Genomic DNA, 19090 nt, shown 5'->3' with positions numbered 1-19090 from the left:
AAAAGTTCAGCTAACTGCGATACTTGCACAACGAGTCAAAGAAAGATGGGAAGCTAGTCGGTTGGCACATTTTTCATATGGGGAGGGATGTGGCAAGCTACTAGCCTGGAAAGCTAAGAAAGATGTCGTACGCAATCATATTAAAGAAATCAAAAAACCAGGCACAGATCAAATTATATCGGAAAATAAATTGATGGTAAAAGCATTTCAGGAGCATTTCACGAATGTTTATGCAGAAGATTTGTGTCCAGATACCGGGGAGATTGAGCCCTGGCTGTCTTTAATGAAACCATTATCAGATGAGGATATGAGGGGGCTTAATAAGGAAATCACTCAGGAGGAGCTGATGAAAGTTATTAAAGATAGCAAGAGAGGGAAAGCTCCTGGACCAGATGGTCTACCTGCAGAAGCCTATAAAGCTCTTGATACTACATTGGTCCCTACTCTTTGTCACTTATATAATAAAATATTTCGGGGGGAAGTGAAAATCCCAAACTCTTGGAATGAGGCAAATATTATTCTAATTCTGAAGCCAGGAAAATCCCCAAAAAATATGGATGCGTATAGGCCGATTTCGCTTTTAAACTGCGACTATAAATTCTATACAAAAATTTTGGCTGACCGGCTCAGTAAAATAATCCATAAATTAATACATGAAGATCAAAGAGGCTTTATTAAGAAGAGGTATTTAAAAGATCTTACCTATTCTTTGATAGGCATGATAGATTTAGCCTCTAAGTATGATTATCCCTTGGCAGCGATAGCATTAGACGCTGCCAAGGCTTTCGATCGTGTTAATTTTGTTTATTTGAAAACCCTTCTGCAATATCTCAATCTAGGAGATAAATTTACCCACTCCATTTTCTCACTATACAGTGCTCCGACTTCACGTGTACTTATAAATGGCACTCTTACATCTCCCATAAGGGTAATGCGGGGCACCCGGCAAGGATGCCCCTTATCACCTTTACTCTTCAATATATATATAGAACCCTTAGCCTGTAAAATTAGAGAATCAGAAGAGATACCCCCTTTTGCAGTAATGGACTGGTCAAAGAAACTGGGTTTATATGCGGACGACATTATTGTTTATTCTACTAATTTAGTTAGTTAATTGGAAAATCTAGTAAAAATAACAAAAGATTTTGGTAGGATCTCTGGTTACCAGCTAAACCAAGAAAAGACTGAGATAATGACTTGGAATCTTAACACAAGAACTGTAAAAACAACAGCAGAAATGAGATATCTTGGTGTTAGGATTACACAGAAGATTGAGGACTTGGCTAAAACTAATCTTGACAGAGTAAAAAAAGAGGTTGGAGATTTGCTGAAGGGCTGGATGAATATACCTCTGTCAATATATGGGAGATCTAATCTAGTAAAGATGATGATTATTCCAAAAATTACCTTTTTGTATGAAGCTATTCCATTATGTTTTAAAAAGGAATGGTTGGCGAAAATACAAAGTATGATAATTTCATTTATTTGGGCATCTAAATCCTCTCGAATTTCATGGAGGAAAATACGAAGAAGCGTAAATAAAGGAGGATTGGCGGCTCCTGATCTACAAATATATGCATGGGCTTTTTGTTTGAAAAACTGCAGGATGTTATTGGGTTCTCTCGTTTATTCACAGATAGGTGAAATGTTTAAGATAATGCTGAAAGTATCGGGCTATCATGAGTTTGGTTACTTATATAAGTTTGGAGACCCTAAGTTTTTTAAAAAAGTGAAACTCAAGACTCTGAAAGATCTGGCCGAGACTTGGTATAAAATAAGAAAAATTACTAAGATTCCTTATCTTAGTTACATGGCTCCAATATGGGAATCACCGGGAGCGCCGACCTGGACAAGAGATGCGTTAGCTTCAAACTTGACAAAGGAGCCAGATCTACAAAGATGGAGAGATCTATTTCAAGATGGAAGACTAATTTCATGGAGTTTATGTCAGCAAAATTGGGGCTTAGTTTTCTCAAGATACAAGTATGTACAAATTCAAAGTTGGGCAAACCACGCAGTATCAGAGATTGGACAGGAAAATGAATTTGAACTAAAACTGGAACGAGAGGGCTTTAAGAAGGAAGTTGCCTGCTGGTACTGGCAAATATTGGAGATGGAGGATGGGATATTTGATCTACCAGAGACCCTGTGGAAGAATAGCTTGCCAAGGATTGCTACAGAAGACCAATGGCAAGTAACTATGAGCATGCTATATAGAATTGTTAAACCTGCCAATCTAAGGCGAAATGTTTTATTTACTATCCACAGGGCATACTGGTCCCCCTACAGGCTTTCCAAATTTAAAGATGGAGGATTGGTGGAATGTCCAAAATGCAAAGCCCCAAATGTTGATGACCTCCATATGTTTGTATCATGCCCGAATATCAAAAGATTTTGGATTGACGTGAGTAACTCCCTCTCCAAATCATTGAATCAACCCATTGAGGTAAGCCCCGAATTAATTATTTCTGGGAGATATGATTTGCAAAATAGAGTTTTGGGTAACAATGTAAGACTCATCTTTTATGCTATGTTATTAGCACGTCGGGAGTTATGTAAATTATGGGTCTCACCACTCAGTCCAACTTTATTGGACTGGATATTAGCCATGAGATATACAGCAAAGTTAGATATGTTAGATACCTCTAAAAGAAATAGAGGTTTTTGGATACCCTTCCTGCTAAATTTTGGTTAAAGTTATATTTATGTTGAAAGTCCAATGATTAAGCCCGTGCCTGTCTCGCTGGTATTTGGAATCGATAGCAAGGAATAGAGATGGTGGAGAATACACATCTTGGGTCAGGTGGTCAAGAAGGAGTCTTGAGAGGAGACCAGACTCAAAAATATGTGCGGTTCACGCCCCATTACTCTAGACCAGCTCAAGAGACAATAACAGCCCAGAGGTGGGAAAGTAACAAAGATATGGGCGGCAAGACGGCAAATGAGGATATAAAAAAAAAAAAAAAAAAAAAAAGGAACTGACTTCACACTGTGAAAAACAGGAAAGTTCAATGGGAAGCTAAGAAAATAATGAAATATTTCAGCTGACAGTACTTTGGGCTTGTATTGGAATGGGCATGAAGTACTTGCTGCTTTATGCTTATCTCTTAGTTTCTTTTAGAAGAGTACCTGTAATATACTGTTGTATGAAAAAAGTACAGACTCTTCTATGTCTGTTCCAAATGTAGTAGCATCTTTTTCCACAACAGCATATGAACATGAGCAGCATCTCTTGCTTAGTTGCCAAAATAAATCAGTAATTTCTCCAAGAAGTTTATCCTTTGTGTTGCAGATAAAGGACAGCATAGTTGCAAATATGTGCTTAAAGTACCTACAAGCGTTTGCTGAATCCAAAGAGCAAAGTTTTCCTAGTGTCTTGAATTTGATACCTTTGTTATTACAGTTTGTTTCTGTCACAAAGTCATGTAAGTCATCATATGGATGTTCTGCACCACTCGGAGTTAGAAACAAAGTTGATATTTCTAAATTTCTCCATCCTGGTATTAGTTAGATACACATAGTACACAGTTATTTTTTTGTACAATCTTTATGACTGTTTTTTCCCCGCTGTTCATTGATGATTCTTTCAACTGTACATCACTTTTGGTGCATGAGTAGAGAACCTGAGAACAATAAAAATGGAAAAATGCACCCACATAAGACGTTTGTACGGTGCAAACCATGTTGCATTTCGCACAGCGAGTAAGCCTCTCACCTACATTTTTTAAGGTAGTTGCAATTATAAGGACTGCAGCTGGTAGTGGTTCTCTCAAGGGTACTGTACAGGTGGACAGTCTTGCTGCACCTACTTTGTCCTGCATGATTTAGTTGTAGCCCTTTTCTGAAATTGTTTTAAGGGCTTCCAGATGGAAGTTGTCCCATGGGAATAATTCTTTGTCATGCCTCTGGATAACTGCTTGTTGTAAGAATGGCAGTACTGATATGTATCTGTAATCATTTTTTCTCTTGACGATATTAAAAGATGCTTCAAAACATCACTTTGTTTTGTGCTTCCTGAAGTTCTTGTGACAAAGTGTATTTGTAAATAGTTAAATCAATTGTGTTAGGTTTATTTGTTAATTATTTGGTTTAAAATGTTTTGTAATGTGATATTAAAAAATGTATTTGTAAAATTATAAAAATGTATATCAGTAATTTTAGTTGTAGGTCACACCCACACAGGTACTAAGACATGAACTCACACACCTATAGAGTCATTTACACATACATTGACATACCTACACCTACACTCATACAGCCACTCAAAGTCCCATACAGTCAGTCACACACCTATTTATACATGGAAACTGCTACTTAGATAGACTCATACAGCCATTCACACACCAACTTATACACACAACCAGTAACTCATACACCAAGCCACACACTGATACCACGACTCATACACCCAGTTATATATTGAAACACCAATTCAGCTACTCGCATCTCAGTCATACACTGATAAATCTACACAGAAACTGACAGATTTATGCACAGACCAATTCAACCACTAACACACCCAGGCACTCACCGATACTGCCACTGACATACCCAGACACACACTGATACAACTACTGACATACCCATTCACACTCCGATATAGGATCTGACCCACTCAGGCGCATATAGGCAATAACACTCCCAGTCACATATTTATACATACACTTAGACATTCAGGCAAACACTGATAATGTGTCTCAAACAGATGCAGCCAGTTACACACCCAATCACACTAATACAGACCCTAACACAGCCTGACAAACACTTTCACACCCAGGCGTAAACCAATGCAGACACTGACACAGCCATACATACACCAAAGCAGACACCGTAGCACCGAGCCAAACATTCATACATTTAATAATATACCCAGCACACACTAATGCATATACTGAGAAAGCCAGACAGACCCTTGTTCATACAGTAACACACTCAGTCACACACTAAGGCATTTGTTTGCACACCCAGGTAGACATTGATGTATACACTAACACAAAAGACAGACAGATGATGGACGGAACGCAAAGCAAATCAAACATTCTCCCCCAGTCAAGAGATCTGGGTGAAATCCATATTTCTTTTGCTCACTATGACACCTCAGTTTAGACGCAGCCATATGCAAATCAGTCTTGACTGTGTGCCTCATGGGAACAGTCCAGCCCAAACAGCCAAACCAGGACCTCCCTGGACCGCAAACAAGCATCCCGGGGTCAGTTTTGGGGCATCACTCCTCATCAGCTAGGCTAGCTTGAATCCAGTGGCACAGTGAGCCCAGGACCCATGTCTGGGCATACCCGGCACCCGGCATACTCGGCCCACTCAGGGTGAGTAAAAAGACACATAGAGGATTGTTGGAATGCAGAGCAAATCAAACATTCACTCACAGTAAAAACATCTGGCTTAAATCCATCGTTCTTTTGCTCACCATGCCACCCCGGTTTAAAATTCCCCGAGTGGACATGATGTTATTCCATCTATATTTGAATTGCTGCTTGGAAGTGAGGCTACCGGGGTACTATTAAGGAGAATAGAAAGAAGATATTACAATAAGTCAAGACTCAAGACACTCGAAGGGATATGGGGGGTCTGGGTAGCAGCTCAGAAAGCACTGCAATCCCTAAATATAATCACCACACCCCACTCTGGAACTCGGGCCTCTTTCCTAACCTAAGTAGTGATGGGTCTTGGAGACACTGGCAGTGACAGGGTATTTTAACACTCGGGCAATTTATGGTAAGAGATGAGTGTAGAACCCTGGAAGAACTGACACAAAGGCATTCCCTCCAGGGTAACCAAGATTACAAATATGCTCAGGTGGTAAGTACAATTAGATCAACAAGGCCTCTTATCATCTTAAGGGAGAGGTGTAATCTATTGGATTATCTGAAGGGGAGTAAACTCAGAATCAATGGAGTGTATAGGCTGTTTGTGGAGGAATCCCAGGATGACATGGGTAAAACTGAGGCAGCTTGGGCTTCAAAATTGGAGGATCCGGATATTGACCTGGACAGAGCTCTTTCAATGGATAGAAGATTTTTACGCTCCTCCAATTTAAGAGCTCAGCACTTTCAAACATTTTTTAACTCGTATTATACCCCCTCTAAGCTTTATGATTGGGGTAAGAGGGAGAACAGTAACTGCCCCAGATGCTGTAAAAGTCCTGCTGATAGCGTTCATATGTTTTATTAATGTGAGAAACTAGGATCAATTAAAACAGAGATTGAATCATTCTGGCGGGCTGTTGGATGCTCAGATAACCTTGTCTCCAACACTCATGATTATAGAATGCCAGAGAGAACTGAAACTAAATACTGAAACTGAAGCTCTAATTTTTATATCTACAGCTGTACTTAGAATTTTGATTTCAGCAGCCTGGAAAGATACCGAGGCCCCAACCTTCCAAATGTGGTTGTCTAGACTATTGGGAATACACAATGTTGAGGCGGCTCTTTATGAACTTAAGAGTAAAAAAATCAAGAGAAGTGGGGATAAAGATCTGGGCACCAGTGGCTGCTTGGCGTGATAGCAGATTGTAGATTGTTGAAAGATTATAGGATCCTTAGGACGATGGCTATGGTAATGTTCTCAACTGTTATATTTTCTTCTTATCTAATTTTCGTTTGCTGTAGCCAGCTTAATATTTACAATATTCATATTAAAAATAGCAACTATTCGATGTTTTAAAAGAACCATTCATTAGAGACTAAGCTTTGTAATCCGACATCTGATCTGTATATTACCTTTCATTGTCAATTCAGGTGCATTGTTTATATATTGTTTCTCGCTTTTTTCATTTAAATTATGCATATTGTTTTCTTATTATGCTTCATGGATTCTCAATAAATAAAAAAAAATAAAAAAAAGAAATTCCTCTGTTATAGTTTGTTCTGCTAACTGTAACTCTCGCCCGGCAATGCACTGGGGATGTCACATAATACAAAACCCTAGAAATTTTCTGAAAAAACAAAGATTACAGGGACTGTATAGTTAGACTCAGATTTCACTCATACACAACCAGTTATAGTTACCTGAGCTAACTATAATTTACGCCCCCGCAATGTACTGCTAATGACCTGAGACAGTACATCACTTATGACATCACTCATGACATCTCAAATGAGCTATGAATGGAATGAAACTATAATCGCTAAAAATTTATTTAGGGATAGTGTGTGTATATTAACACCCCTTTTTAAATGTTCTTTTGTGTGATAACCACTATAAAACGCAACGTGCCCAGATTAATATGCCCGATAGCCTTTCACTTTAAAGTAATGTGTAGTCCATTGTTTATGTTGATATTTGCAATCCTAAGTTTTTTTATTATGAATAAGTCAAGTTGACGAACATACAGGTATGGCGGTCACGGGGCAAGATATGCTGAAATGACATTGTGTGCATATTAACACTTGTTTTCTTTTCTTTATTGTATAAACTCCTGAATTTTCACATCGTGACCAGGCCAATATGGCCCCCAGCTTTTTGGATTAACCCCTTCCATGCTCATGACGAGCTCAGCTCGTCATGCAGTACACTGCTCGTGTGCTCATGACGAGCTGAGCTCGTCATGAACAATGGGATTCAAGGGATGTCAGCATCCTGGATGAATTGCCTTAGCATTCAAGGTGTTAAAGTAATATGTAGTTCTTTGTTAATGTTGGCAGCTTTAGGCATTTGTACATTTAAATAAGGATGCTACAATGATGTCTTGTATCGTTATCAAGGTTCGGAGGAGCCGAAACGCGCGGATCACTACGAGTGCGGATTCCTTCATTGTAAGAGTGAGAGGAGAATAAATGCATATATATAAAATTCACTGAAAAAAACACAAGTTTCAGGGACATTATAGTTAGAAATCAGCATTTAAAAAAATCGCAGAAATTCACTGAAAAAACCATAGGTTTCATGGACGTCATAGTTGCACATTTCACTCGTAGAAAACAAGAGAAATTTGGCCTACATAGTTAGTTTTGCTAACTATAACTTGCGCCCCCCCAATGCATTGCTGATGACGTCATATATTACATCACTCATGACATGGTTAGTAGCATCACTGATGACGTCACTAATGACATCATCCACATGATCATCTGATGCACCTCCTCACACCCTAAAATACAGACTACCATTCTCGAAACCATAGACACACCAATACTAGTACAGCTACAATATTCTGTGCACCATTAATGTAGACCTCTAACTAGCTACATCCTATTGACATGCTCTTCTAAATACCCAGTTTGTACATATGCAGTCTAAGAATAATTCTGTTTGTCCCATGCACTTAACCATTCACCCATCCAGCACTATCTACGTATCCTATCACTCCACCAATATCTAAGCACTTATAAATTCAGCACCCACTTTCTTTACACAACTGAAATTACTCCAGTTATTAGTCGTATACTTAAGGAATGGCATAATCACTAACACAAGTGCAGGTACAATATTTTGTACACTTTGCATGCCCACCTCTAACCATCTACAAACTATTGATACACTCTTCTAAATACCCATTTAGTACCTATGCAGTGTAGGAATCCTCCAGTCTGTCCCATGCATTTCTCCAATCACCAATCCAGCACTATCTACTTATCCTATTACTCCACCAGTACCTAAGCACTTATAAATTCACTATACACTCTGTTTATAATACTGTAATTATTCTACTTACTAGTCATGAACTTATGGAATGGCCTAGCTACTAAAACAAGTACAGCTATAATACTTTGTGCACTATCCAAGCTAGCTACATACTATTGATACACTCTTCTAAATACCCAGTTAGTACTCATGCAGTGTAGGAATTGTCCAGTCTGTCCATGCACTTCTTTAATCTCTATCTACCACTATCTACTTATCTTATCACTCCACCAAATACGTAAGCACTTATAAATTAAGTGTTCACTCTGTTTGCAGCACTGTCATTATTCCAGTTATTAGAGGTATTCTTATAAAATGACCTAGGCATCAACACAAGTACACATAAAATATTCTGTGCATAATTCCTACAAATCTCTAAGCAGATACATACTATTGGTCCACTCCATTCCATTAAATACTGAAGTAGTACCCATGCAACATAGGATACCTTCTGTCAGTCTCATGCAATTCTTCAATCATCCATCCAGCATCATGTTCTTATTGTATCAGTCTGCCAACACCTAAGCACTTATGAGGCAGATGTTCAGGCACCCTGCGCCACCAGTACGTCACTTTTTGTAATGTGTTGATGGCGCCAAGTACTCCTTCATATTTACAAGGAGAGGAAAAGCCACCCTACATGGTTTTTCCTCTCCTGGTAAAAACGACCCCTTCATACACAAAACTTTGCGCTGAAGGGGCATTCCATAGGTGTTGCTGTGGGATTTTCCACGCAACACCCATAGAACAAGACACATCTCCAGATTTATGAGAAATCATAAATTTGGGGATGTGTGTGAATGCTGCGCCATCCTAGAGTTGGTGTAGCAAGGCGCAACGAGAGGAATTGTGTTAATTTCTCCTCATTTTTTCCTTTTCAATGCATGCTGCATTCCACAGCATACATTGAAAGAGGAAAATGCCTTTATTGATTGTTTTTGTGCAGGATGATGTCCCTTCCTGCACAAAAACAATCTCCGCATGACACAGACATCCTTGCACCATGGTGCAAGGGTGCCTGTGTGACCGTATGGCTATAGGTTGTGCAGCAGTGCAGAGGAAAGCACAGAGTTGCAACATATTCATGTACATATATCACATCCCTGTGCTTCGGAAGTGCCACAGTGCAGTGCAGCTAAAGAGCTTGCAGTGTCACTCTGCAGTACTTCCTCATAAATCTTCACCTATAAATTCACCATACACTACTAAGGCATTCTTTCAGTCAATCATGCTCTATACATATATTCAACCAAACTTTAAATTATTACCTTTCAATTATAGTTATTTCTTTAACCAGATAAGGTAGTTCAGATAAGAACTTTTTTTTTCTTTTGTGTTTTTTGGGTATTTTTTCAAAAAATGAACAAAAAAAGAACTAATAAATCAGGAAACTTTTGGTATTACTTAACATTCCAAAACCAACAAAAAAAATGTACCAACGATGGTTGCATTGCGCAGCACAAACTGCATCCACCGACTGTTCACCGAAGCATATACGTTTCTTACACTTCACTCAGTGTTGCTCGAGAAAGGTGAATTCTGGCCTAATGTCCATTGCAGGTGTTCCTGAGGACACTCCAGACGTACTTGCCACAGCAGGTGAGGGGATCAAAGCAGCTTGCCTCATTTCCTCCAGAGCAAGATTGAGCGGATGTGTGGTCCGGAGATGCTTTTACATAGTAGCAGTGCCACAAGAGAATTTTTTTTCACTGCCTCTTGACAGGTCTCGGTCACAAATTTTGCATGTCACCTTTCTCGCATTTACTTTCTTCTCTCCAGGTGGAAAAGTGAAGAATTTCCACATGACAGATCCCGGCCTCTGTGGACGTGGTGCCTCTTGCAAGAATTCTTCTTCAGAAGATACTTCCGACTGCTGGTGCTGCTGTCCAGATGCCATTTTGTTTGATATGTTTTGAAAAACACAAAAAAACTAGCAAAAAGGGTTCTTGTAGGAAAAGAGATGTCTCTCTAAAGATGCTCCAACAAGAAAGATTAAAATGGGTGGGGTCCTTCAATAGTTACAGTGGGAAATGTTATGAAACAATGAAATCTTTTTTTTGACGTCACATAGGATCTGCTCACTCGACATGACTTCGCAAAAATATATTTAAAAATAATATAAGTTTATTATAAGTACAAATATATTCTTTTTATTAATATCTTAGATAATCTCTTGCCCTAATATGTATATTATAGACACATATGTATCATTTAGAACATAAACATTTTTTGCGGGAGTCGCGCACCCAGCGCGCCCCAGCGTGTATATGACGCCACGCGGGACCTGCCACCTCGCAAGTGTCGTGTACCGTAATGCGTATGTGTCGTGAATGCACAGGAGCAGGAGTGGTGGACTGGTCGCATACCAATTGTGCACATCACGTAATATTAAATGTATATGATGTAACTGAAAAACACGCAGCCGTCGCACACCCTACGTGGATCCTTCACGACTTTTCTAAAATGGCGGCTAGAATCCACACCCACCGTGATGTGTATGCTTTGGATGCGCGGAAATTTGGAAAAGAAAGAAAATAATATAAATATATTATATTTAAAAAATTAAACAAAAAAATTAAACAATATTTCAGTTTGAATTTTTTTTTTCAATTGTTTGCAATTTTCAGAAAAATATATAAAGTTATTTAATGAATAAAATATTTATAAATAAACAGTTAAAAAACTGTAGAAAATGAGTTCAAAAAATAGTTATAACTACTATTACACTGAAAGCATTTAAAAAAAAACTTTAAATTCACTGAAAAAACCATAGGTTTCAGAGACGTTATAGTTAGAAATCAGCATTTAAAAAAGCTTTGAAATTCATAGAAAAAAAAAACATAGGTGTCAGGGGTGTTATAGTTAGCTGGACATTTCCCTCGTATAAAACCATTGAAATTACTCCGTTATAGTTAGTTCTGCTAACTATAACTCGTGCACCCGCAATGACCTACTGATGATCTCACATATTACATCATTCATGACATGGTTAGTGACATCACTGTTGACATCTGAAATGACATCACTGATGACATCATCCACGTGACAATCTGATACACCTCATCATACACTAGTATAACCTTTCATCACTCACTGTAAATTACAGAGTACCATATTTGAAATCATTGACACACCAATACTAGTTACTACATACCCACTCACTGATTCCTAAGTCTACACACAAAACTACCCATTCAACAACAGAATCACTTATACATGCAGTCACTAATTGATAGAACACTATCAAAGACATTGACACATCAGTAGTCATCTTAGTCGGTTATGCAGTCATCCTACTCACTCATGAAAAAAAGTATTCACACTTACATGTACTCACAACTATACACACAACACATCATTTATTCAAACATATAGTAACTCATAGTTAATATGTTAAAATATCACCATTACAATTATACACTCATTCAAATAGTTACTCTCACAATCACTGACTCTTACATATACTTATTTATATACACCAACTCTCACATTCAATGCCTTTTATTTTTTTACTTTGTTGAAGATGTACAAGTAAAACATATTCGCTCACAAACACACAAATAAATACAGTCAGTCACCCAAACAACTGTTTCCGCATGCACTCTTAAACTTATATACCTAGTCAATCAACCATTCACACATCTATGCATAGAGTTACACACACCCCATCGAACCACACATAAACTCAGTGTCCCATACAAATACTCACCCAACTAATCAATAACTAATATACACACTTATGTAGTTAGTGACCAACTGATGCAGCATGTTATACAACAACAGAGACAGTGATGCACACATTCACATAGTTTAGTTACTAATCCATGTATTGTGAGGCACTTTTAATTACTCACTTAAACAGTCAGACAGCTACTAAATCCTCCATCCAGACAGTTATATATCCACTAAATCTTCAATACAGATTGGTATATTTATATAATACATACTAGCAGCCCGCCCCGGCTTTGCCCGGGGCAGAAGGGGGCTGGGGGCAGCATTTTAAGCCTCTGTGCACCCCCCCCGACATTGCCCAGTCCGCATCCCTCGCGCCTCCCGCCCCGACATTGGCCATACCGCCTCCCGCCTTGAGCCTTGAGCCTTGTGCCTTGAGCCTCCCGCCTTGAGCCTTGTGCCTTGAGCCTCCCGCCCGCCGCCCGCCGCCCCCCGCCCCGACATTGGGCATAGCGCCTACCGCCTCCCGCCTCGCGCCTTGCGCCTTGAGCCTCCCGCCCGCCTCCCGCCTCCCGCCCCGGCTTTGTAACCCCCCCCACCCCCAGGTCCCGACTTACCTCATCCGCCGCTCCTCCCTAGGCTGGAGTGTTTACCTGTCCACTGCTTGACCGCTTGTCAGCTACCTCATCCGCTGCTCCTCCCCGCGCTGCCACTGCTCTTCCGCTTCTCGCCGCTCCGCAGCTCCTCCCGGCGCTCATATCTCCCCTCTTCCTGTTGCTGGTGAACTCCGCTCCTCCCCTCATGCAGACACTCCTCCCGGCGCTCATGTCCTCGCTCTTCCTGTTGCTCGTGAACGCGACGCTACTCCCCTCACGCATACGTCGCAGCCGGCGCTACTTGCAAGGGACTTCTTTATTTTTATTTCTAAATATTTTAAACAACGTTTTTTTTTAATTTTTATGTAGCCTATGTCCTTCTGCTTGCCCTGAGGTTTTCTAAGATGTCTTGGGTGTTCAGATTGGTGGTGTAGTTTTCGAGTTTACCTGGCTCAAAGGTGCAAGTTCTCTCTTTATAATAGTAGTATAGATTTAAATTTCAAACTAAACCACATTCACTGGATGATGTCATCAGTGATGTCATCAGTTATGTAATTTGAGATGTCATCAGTGATGTCATCAGTGATGTCACTGACCATATCATGAATGATGTAATATGTGACATTATCATCAGTGCATTACGAGTGCGCGAGTTACAGTTAGCAGAACTAACTATAATGGAGTAATTTCTATGGTTTTTACGAGTGAAATGTCCAGCTAACTATAACACCCCTGAAACCTATGTTTTTTTCTGTGAATTTCTAAGGTTTTTTAAATGCTAATTTCTAACTGTAACGTCTCTGAAACCTATGGTTTTTTCAGTGAATTTCAAAGCTTTTTTAAATGCTAATTTCTAACTATAATGTCTCTGAAACCTATGGTTTCTTCAGTGAATATATATATATGTATGATATATATTCCCTACCCAAAGGTATGTAGTAAATCCCTGAGAACCAAAAACTACTTGCGGCTGATGTCTTTGGACTGACATGGGCTAAAGGCCTATGATCATGCAATTCAGTTTCTGGAATTGAGCATGAAACTCATTTATGTAGCTCAGACAGTGACATTTATGCTTTCTGACACCTCTTCACACATCACTCAAAACCTCTTAATACATTATGGTTTAAAATATACTTGTTATCCAGGGCTTCTTGATCACTTACGGTTTTATTAAACAGGCAAACACGTTGCCTTTTACACAGTTTGTCAGTAATTCACAGTCCTAGGCTAATTCATATTTATTTATTTATTGATAGAGAATATTTTACAAGCTTTCAAAGCTTTCAAATAGCACTTAAGCATGACATATTGATCTAACAACAACGTGAATAAGTTGGAAGCCATAGGCGGTCGTACTAATAGAAAGGCGTATATTTTATAGAGGGCATTGGAGAGAAATAATCCAGTGTTATTAAAAATACACAATGCGGCCACATGCGGCCTGTGAACCAGGCTTCAAGGGACCACACAGGGAGTTAGGAATAATTAATGGCATTTTGTAGTACTGTCTCACTGAAATTAATAATTTAACTTATCTCTGAAAAGTCTTGTGTCTGAGTCAACCTTGCTATGTGTCAAACGTGTGGGCCGCAGGTTACTGAATTCTGCAGCAGCTGCTGTACCTACAGAGTGAATTCACTCGCACTTGTGAACCAGCTACAAAAATGGTTCTACCGCTGCGCACAAAGGAGGTGTTGAGTGTTGGAGGTCTAGTAAAGTATCTGGGACATCCCATCCACCGGAGAAACAATTATGATGCTTCTCTGTGTGACAAGTAATACCCTTTTTCTTAATCTGAGATGTACTTTGTAGCATAAATGAACAGTGTGTGCAGGCCTGATGGGTACTTAAAAGACGCTAGGAAGGCTAGATCTTGAAGGCAGTGGGAACGTTACCTACTTTGCTTTTCTTAATTGAGTTGATGGGTTATGGCTGACCCTTGAATTTCCAACTATTTTATGCCCAGGGGAAAATTCGGCTCAGTCAAGATGTTCTGTCAGTGTTACCGTGGCAGCTCTCTTCTCGTCCAACCTTCCACAGGCCCATGCCCACCAGTTGGAGCCATCAGTTCCATCAGGGACATGGAGGGTCACCCAGCCCAACCAGAAAAAGGTGGAAGTAGCAGTCCCCTCTTCATATAAGAATGAAGATTCCCTAAAAGGCTGGACTGGTACTCTGGACATAGAGTTAGGCCAGAGAAGCTGCCCAGGTCTGTCTGGATGTAACAAAATGCACCACTAGCGACAGTATTGACCCCCAAGGAATGGGTGTGTAGCAAACCTGAGAGCGCACACCGTATTACGTAAAGCACTATATTATCTCAAAAGCCAACTGAATTCATCACTAAGATGCAACAAATACATTGTATTCACCACTTTAATGTCCTGACGAGCAATATTCATCACTATCAATTCTATATTTTCGACACAGTAGGATAATGTGCACGGATAAGGCAGTACTAATGCTTTCAGGATGAGTGGATCTGCACTATAACATCTTAATGAGCATTGTAATTGACTGATTAGGAGCTCAGTAATTATTTAATAGCCTGCATATTGTAATCTGTACTGTGCATTGTAATCCACATTTGTAAAGCGCAAACAAATCACCCCTAAGGTTTCAAGGCGATGGGGGCCCTCGGGAGAGTAAGTGAGCTATTGTCTAGAGTCACATGGTATTGAACTGAGCTGCCACCGGCAAGGCAATCGAACTGTGACCCAACGCTTCAGAGTCAGCTGGTCTGACCGCTGCGCCACACCTCTTCCTTGTACCACAACAGTGGAGTAAGGAGAGAAGATGGTGTGGCCTAATGGCTGGGGGACTTTGAAGCTGGGGAACGGGGGACTCTCAACATCCTGTGATTCTGGGCAATTAGCTTAATCGCCCCGTGCCTAACAAAATGAATGTGTCGGTCTGTAACGCAACTGGTGCTCATGTAAAGCATCTGATACCTTCGTGTCCAGTTCACGCTATATAATACTCTAAATTAATGTATGGAGAGAATACTTTGGTCGGCACTAAAGGGCCAATTCACAATGATTTTCCTACGATAAAGAGACTAATTCCAGCAGCAAGGAGTGCTACAAGGGAACCTAATCACAAAAAAATATTTGTGAATCGGGTCCTGTGTGTTTAGGTGCATGTTACTTGCAGATCAATTTAGCACAATAATATGTGCACTGCAAAGTAAACCAATGGTGTATATTTCTACTTTCAGTACCACAGCATTACTATGATCAATACCTCAACATGACATTACATTGTTGAATGAGTATGCAACGGAAGGTCATTGCATATTAAATATATAACTTGCAGCACTGTGTAAACAACAATATTGGAATGCTGGAGAAAAGTGTGATCCTCAAGACATCGTCAGATGATTCGTTGCTTCCCTATTATATCAACACTCCATCAGTTCTCTAAAGCCATTACAAGTCCATTAATGTTTGCTTCGACCTGCCAGTTACCTTAACATGGCAGAATTACTCCTGCCCCTGCTGTCTGGGTGCTGGAGGTACGCTAAGGTCATGGTGGGTCAATTAATAGTTTTGCTGACGTGATCAGATGTCTACGTAATGAGGGTGCAGCAATGCAGCACTACGATATGTAGGGAGCAGAGTCCATTGAGGTTTGTAATAGTTTCATAGCTACATTTAGCCATTCATTTTCTGAGCTGCATACTCGATCATGATCATGTTTTGAGGTGCACGTTTGTTGGCCCTTCCAGGGTACAGAGTTCCTTCCACATGGAAAATGCTATGTTCCTGGTCGGTAAAACATGCAGGTAAATGAATGAATGAATGAATGGGTGATGAGAATTATGAAGCACACGGCTACTCTGAGGAGTGTCCCAGTGCCAGAGTTCAGGAAGAGAAGGAAAACAGAAATAGCCACCAAGTTAAGATGTGAATAGGTGAGTTTTCTTTAACCCCTTCTCTGCGCCGCAAATTCCGCCGTGGCGTGGGGGGACTAAGCGGTGAGCACGGCGCTGCGGTGCTCATGACAGAACCACGCAGTCTTGAGTCACGGGCGGCGTGTGCCCAAGACGGCGTGGTTCTGTCACGGCTCTGCCCGCTCATTAATCCGCCCCCCACAGGCGGGGAATTAATGCCGCGTGTGCGGAGCGGCAGCCGCATGATGGAACCACGCCGCCATGAGCACACGCCGCCCGTGACTCATGAAGGCGTGGTTCTGCCATAAGCACGCAACAGGTTAAGCATTTACTGAAGGTTATTTCATGTGGGATCTCTTGCAGCACAAAGGGAAGTTGATTCCAAGAAGCTGTTGTATCTTGACTCTGGTGTTATTCTAGTCCTGCCAATGGAATCTTGGTGCAATGATATAGCATGGAATGTTGGGAGTGAAATACTCACAGTTGGTTGGGCTGAGCAGCGTGCTGGCTGCTCCTGGTGGGGTCTTGATATGGTCCTGATTGTGATCTTGTAACTATCCCGAATAAACCTCTCTAAACCACCTCTACCTGCGTGGACTTGATCACTACAGAAGCCTTAGCTAATACAAAGAAGGAACGACCTCCACATCTTGACTGGGGTGATCGAAGAACAGAGAACAGAATGGCCGAAATGGAGATAGATCTCTCATGGGTACGTGATAATGGAATCGCGAAATAAGATATTATGGGCCTTGATGAGGAAAAGCCCAATAGGTGATCATAGGGCATTGAATAGAATTCTCTACTTTAAAGGAAGACAGTCTAGTTTTTGCAGATGATAAGAAATAATATCTCCTGGAAATGCCCAGAATCAAACGGGCTGGTGCTTTTTGTACAGGTGCGCTTTGTTTTCTTAAGATCACTCTATACCATTCCTTTCAACATCCAATGACCCTTCAGAAAAGTCACTAACAACAATTGTTGGATTATATAAGATTAAACCCCATTTCAAAGTAGTGTTTGATTCACCTGTGACCCAACTGTCTATGTTTGTAGAATATGAAATGCCTGATTACGTGTGAATTGTTTAGAATGAATGCTTTGACACGTCTTGACACAATGCATTGTTCCACTCAAATGCAATGCATTGCTGTCTTGGACAATAATTTAGTACAACATGCTTTATTTCAGTATAATGATTTTGTGTTATGCATTGCATACAATGCTATTCTCCAGAGAGAGCTCTGCTGCTAACAGATAACTTAACTATTTATTAACGTATTTGCAATTCGTACAGCGAAACCCAGAGTCAGCAGGATTTCAGAGCGCTTGACATACAGGTTTCTGGACCAGGGTCAGCGGACTCGATAATTCTCTTGCCTCGGTGCCCACTCTGATCAGCGATCACACTCGGCAACTCTGGGCATTAGCTTGCCTCATCTTCACTAACGGCCCCACCAGACCGCCGGGGATGCCTGGTCTCACCCTGGAGATACCCATTAAGGGACCATCTCTCAGGGAAGCCAGGAAGGGTTTCGCAGCGGTCGAAGCGCCTTGGGACCCTACGGGTAAGTAGTGCGCTATATAAATGCCTATACATTTACATACACATTTACATAGACGAAACTAGAGATATTCATAGAATCAGGAACAGGGCGGTGCACAATGGGCAAATAGTAGATGACTACCTGTCACTGGGGGGAAGAGTCCATCTGTATTTCGGGCGCTCAAGTTCATGAGGGGAGCAGGACCGGAGTGGTGGAGGGGATACAAATGTATTCTGGGAACTCAAGATGTAGTGAGATCGTAGCTCCGGAGGAGATCTAGAAGTCGAATTTTCTTTCTCTGCTCCCACAGTCGACTTCCTTGATAAACAGCCGAATGAAGCCAGGTCATGAATGAAAGTAGCGATAGGATAGTAGGGAACTTAGGGGAAGCTATATCAAGATACTGGCCGCAAAAAGTGGTTAACATTTAAGAACATTATCTAATTTTTTGAACTGACCTATGCATATATAGGTCGCTTTGCACAATTCTGATTTGGAGTTGGTCACAGGCCGAACTACTGAATGAGGCAGTTTATAAATTGCTATTCACTCTGATTGACCACAGAAATATGGGTTGTGGTCTGCATGGATCAGCACACCACTATCCCTGTGATTACTTTTGAAACATGACTAACTTTTTTTTAAGCAGCTTGAGTTGCCTAAAGGAAATGGGTCCGCTTTAAAATAAAACGTTTTCATTTGACACAAGTTTTAGTAAGAGATTGCAGTGATCCCCT

The sequence above is a fragment of the Lissotriton vulgaris genome, chromosome 8, assembly GCF_964263255.1.
Source record: "Lissotriton vulgaris chromosome 8, aLisVul1.2, whole genome shotgun sequence".
Lineage (NCBI taxonomy): Eukaryota > Metazoa > Chordata > Amphibia > Caudata > Salamandridae > Lissotriton > Lissotriton vulgaris.
Note: the sequence above shows the minus strand (reverse complement) of the source record.